A 5,711-nucleotide genomic window follows, 5' to 3' on the forward strand; every position below is an offset into this window, starting at 1 on the left:
AAAAAAAGAAAGTTATCTTCTACTCTAGTTCGAAGGTTGGGATACCCCATTGTGGAACTCCTCTCCTTCAATAAATAACTTCTTGACCTGTCCTTTTGAAATTGGATAGAGACGAGCATAAAAATTTAACACATTGTGTTTTAAAATCTTCAACCATACTTGTTTTCAAGTCCCATTTTGGCTTTAAAAATGGTAAAAAAAAAAAAAAAATTTGCAAATTAATTAACAAGCACAATATCCCTCTGTTGTTTGGAAATTTAAAAATTATGATATTGTGGTAGGAAATGTTAATACATTATATAACTGACAATATACCGCTTTTTTGTTCAACTTAAAGAAATATATATATATATATATAGTTGATATCATAAGAATAAATTTGAATTTTATTTATTTATTACTTTTTACTTTTAGAATTAGTGGAACCTTTCACCTCCAATAGAATACCCCAAGTTGAGGGAATTAGAAATGGTAGTTTGGATGGGTATCTTACCCTTCCAAGTCTCTCAAACCTTGCATTTTTAATTTTTTAAAAAATATCCAAATAAGGTTAATTAAACCCTCCTACCCTATCCCATCCCCTCACTCCTTCCCTCTATTCCTCTCTTTCCCTTTAATCCAAGCACAATGTAAACTCAAGAAGTAAAAATAATAATTTTTTTATATCAAAACACTATCACTCCGTATATATTCTTTCAAGTAATCTCACTGATGATTATTTTGGTCATACTCTAGGTACTAAACAGCACACACATGGAGATAAGGGTGAAAGAGCCATCGCAACAAGCTTCATTCCACCATCATGTACACTCAAGGAACTTTTTTTTGATAGATAGAAGATAACATTTTATACAAATATAAGAAGAAGAAGAGGAAAATTCTTATAAAAGAATGAGTGCAGGGTAGTAACATTTACATATACCCGGAAAACATTGTCAGCAGCAATGGTAGCAGGGTTGAGAATGTTTGTGACGATGGCAAAAAGAGAGGCAACATCAAACTTTTGGTCAGTATGAGCTCGGGGGACACTAGTTTCTTTCTTGATCTCATTGTCGGTCATTTCAAATGGATTCTTGTTGCTGGCCTGAGAGGCAACATCAAACTGTTGGTCAGCATTCTTCGTCTCATCGGCGGTCATTACAGACGACGAGTGTGGATCGACGGCCATTGCCATTTGGTATTACAAAACAAAGCTAGAGAGGTCAGAAGAGAAGGGATAAGTTGGGTTGTTTGTGGTAATGGTGTGGTGCAATTTGCTTGGCGTGTTGCCCTATTTATAGATACCAGGACAGTAATGAGGGGACCATCCCACGTACCATACACTAAATGCAATCATGCATGCACATGGATTGGAACAAATAAAGCTAAGAGTAATAATCCGGTACTAAAAAAGAGAGGAGCAAAGTTACAGGTTGTAAAATGTTTTCGGAAAAAACATATAACATATTGGATCATGCTCCTTAAAGTAATGATTAATAATTTATTTTAAGAAATTTTTAACACAATTTTTATAGAAAATGAAAAAAATTATTAAAATATTAATTTTTTTTCTTTTTCTCATAAAAACTTTCTTTAAATGAATTGTTAATTTTTACCCTAAGAACATTCATTAGCATTTCCCTAACATATTTATGAGTTTAGACATAGAGGCATCAACTAACCCAAAAACTATATGTTCCAATTAACTCAACTAGTAAAATCTCTGATGATTGAATAAGAGAACTGTAATTCAATCCTCACCTATATCAAAAACTGATTGGTGTCTTAATCTAATGATAAAAAGTTATTATCAGAAGTAAAAGCCATAAGTTGAAACTCTCCAAACAAAAAAAAAAACAAAACAAAAACAAAACAAAACAAAACAAACAAACAAAAAAAAAAACAAACAAAACAACTAACCCAAAACCTTACATACACACACACACATATATATGAGTTTTGACTCAATTATGTTATAATAATCACTCCCTCTTGTCATTATTATCCAAAAGAATGTTGTATACCAAATATATAAAATTTTAAAAAACATTGTATGCCAGAAAAATGTTGTAAAACATTTTCCAAACTGTGTCCTACACATACCTGCAACAGGCCCACTTTGCAAGCTACAAATAACAATATTTAAAGATTTAATTTTTTATTAATCGAACTAACTTTTTTCTTATGAGAATTTTTTATTATAGATAATTATAACAATATGTTGCTAGCTCCTTAACCTCCTAAAACCTCCAAGCACTTTGTGCATGAAAAGATACTAATTAATCTATAAGACTCTTGGTTTTTTAAAGAGAATTAATTGAACTAACTTGTTCAATTATGATAATACAAAACATTTTTATTCTATCATCTTTTGTCATTGCTCGCTTAGAATTTAAACCGCTTTAAGACACCTTAGTACCATAGTTTGCCAAAAGATATCAATATATTTCTTTTTGTTGTAAGTAGGATTCAAATCCATATTTTTTGGAACTCACAAGATGAAGCTCTTTTAGTTAAACATCTTTAATCACAAAAACTTTTCCACTAAAGTTCTACCTCATACATCCTATTCGATAAAAATAAATTTTATTTGTTGAATTTGTTTTTTGAAACCAATTATAAGTTGAACTTGAACCAGCTGGAACCTATGCTAAAACGTAACTATTTATGACAAAAGTTATTTACTCTATCTTATTTTTTGTGGTCCACTTTATACTTCACCAATTACAACTTGTGATACATTATTCTTTACTTTTCTTATGGTTGATACCGCCACATGACACCCCTAAAAAAAAGTTTTTAGAAAATAGATTTTTTTTTTTTTAAGAAAAATAAAATAGAACACAATTTTAAATAATTATTGTAGTAAGTGAATAATAATAATATATATATATATATATGTGGATAAATAAGGAATAAAATACCGTAATTTTAGGAGTATTATTTTTAATTTAGAAAATAAATTTATTTTTTTACAAAGAAGTAAACATGCATATGTTTTAATTTTTTTTATATAATATTTTTAAGAAAATAATTTATAAGTGGATAAAACAATTTGAAAATCGCCAAGAGAGTGGTCATGTTTTATAAGCAATGTTTAAAGATGTATTTTTCCTACGTTGTCCTGTAGTTTTATCTCTACTTTAGTTTTCCAATTGTTTTTTAGCACATTTTTGCAACTTACTTATTTGTGTATACACTTTGTATGTAACTGTATGATTACTTTACAACTTAAAAATTAGTAATCTTAGTATGTGTTTGGGATGAGCTGAATTTTTCAGTTTATCTCTAGTTTTAGCTTTTTTTTGCTACAATTCATGGTTTTATTGTACTTTTTGATACTATTCATGTATTTCACTGTATTATTCAACTTATTTTTAAACATTTTTTCTACACTCTTAGCAAAAAGTTTTAGTTTCAGTTAAATAAGTTATTCCAAATGGACACTTAGGGTTTATTTGGGATCTATTTATTTTACTAAAATTAAAAACTTTTTGCTGAGAGTACTGTAAATAAAGATAAAAGTTAACTAAAATAATATAATAGGACCCATGAATAGTACCAAAAAGTATAGTGAGGCCATGAATAGTAGCAAAAATAAGCTGAATAATAAAATAAACTTTTTTTTTTTATATATAATTTGGAGTCAAATGCACACTTAAGCTCCATTTGCTAAATATTATTTTTGCTAACTTATTTTACTATTCAGTTTATTTTTGCTACTATTCATGGGTTCTACTATATTTTTTAGTATTATTCATGGGTCCTACTATACTATTTCAGCTAACTTTTACATTTATTTACAGTACTTTCAGCAAGATAAGTGGATCTCAAACGGACTCTTAAAAAAAGAAAAAAATAGAAGAGTTTTTGAACACACATTTATATAATTAGAGTTTAATGAACAAATTTTTATTTTTTTTAATTTTTTATATAGACATATATTTAACTTATGTTTTTGTAATCAACTTATATAAATTAATGTAATTAGTTAGAATCTAAATTGTTTCTCTTTTTTATGCAAGATATGCCTTAGCTATTTTAAGAACAAGTCCATTGACCACCCAGCGAATTCCTAAGAATTAAAAAATGAAAAAAATACGGAAAGAGTGAATAAGTTATTTGAATAAAGAAGAAAAAAAAACATTTAAGAAGAAAGAGAATTCGTGGTTGACTGTAAACAAAAAACATTTAGAACAAAGTTTGGATTTTTTATATAGACATATATTTAACTTATGTTTTTGTAATCAACTTATATAAATTAATGTAATTAGTTAGAATCTAAATTGTTTCTCTTTTTTATGCAAGATATGCCTTAGCTATTTTAAGAACAAGTCCATTGACCACCCAGCGAATTCCTAAGAATTAAAAAATGAAAAAAATACGGAAAGAGTGAATAAGTTATTTGAATAAAGAAGAAAAAAAAACATTTAAGAAGAAAGAGAATTCGTGGTTGACTGTAAACAAAAAACATTTAGAACAAAGTTTGGTTACAAACTTAGTTGTAATCTAAGACTATAACTTTCTTTAAAAAAATTAACTTTGTAAAATATTTTGAAAATCTAACTATTGGAATACATATTCTTTACGCTTTTAACACACATGTCAAATGTTTTGCCAATCATATGTTATTTATTATATGATCTATAAACTTATTTCTTATGCATAATTTTAGATTACAAAAATTAAAATTTAAATAATTGATTGATAACATAACCATAGATCTTTGATCTTCTGAAATTTTGCAAGTATAGAAAATATAAGAAGTTAATGCAATTTAATGAAAGATTTGCCAAAATTCACATCTAATAAAAATATATTGAGTCAAAGATATGAAATGTCCAAACATATACTATATACTATAAACCATAGGCTGCAACAAAATCAATTAGGGCAGTACCAAGTGTGCATTTTGTATCCCACATAAAAAATTTTATTTGGGATGCAGACAAGGACGAAACCAAGTTTTTAGCTTTGGAGGCCAAAGCATGAACTAATTAAAAAAAAAAAAAAAAAAGGAATTGTGCATACACACATCTAGTTTTTGGATTGTATATTCTTAAGATGTATATCAAATTCCTTGTTAATTGGATGTTATTTACTATTTGATTCATAAACTTATTTTTTATGCATAATTTTAGACTATAAAAGCTTGAAATTTAAACATGTAAATGATAACATAATTATTGGTCTTTGATCTTCTGAAAGTTTTGCAAATATGAAGAATATAAGAAAAAAAATGCTATATAATGGTCAATTTTATCAAAATTTACATTCAATAAAAGGACATTGTATTTGGTTCTATGTAGAAACTTTTACTAAAAAATAATTATGGTGAATGATATTGCGTTTGACTAAAACAGGAAAAAAAAATGATATTGCATTTTTAGAGTGCATTTTTTTTTTACTGATAATAAATAAAATTAGATGGGTTGTCTTTAATTAATTAATTTTAATTAAATCATTAAATTTTATGTTTGTTGTCAAAAAAAAAAAAAAAAAAGAAGCAGTTCTCTTGATATTATACATACTATGACTAGGTGTTACTAGTAATTATCGAAACTCAGGTCAATATCAATGTGGACGTCCTACTATTTCGGTGAATCATTTGGTTGGTTAGTTTTTTTCTTTTCTTTTCTTTTTTTTGGGAGAAACAAACATACACACAGGAGAGAGAGAAAATGATTCTAGCACATTTGGTTGTTTAATCTGTCATTAAAACATGACAACTT

Source organism: Quercus suber, unplaced genomic scaffold (assembly GCF_002906115.3).
Source record: "Quercus suber isolate HL8 unplaced genomic scaffold, Cork oak 2.0 scaffold_353, whole genome shotgun sequence".
NCBI lineage: Eukaryota > Viridiplantae > Streptophyta > Magnoliopsida > Fagales > Fagaceae > Quercus > Quercus suber.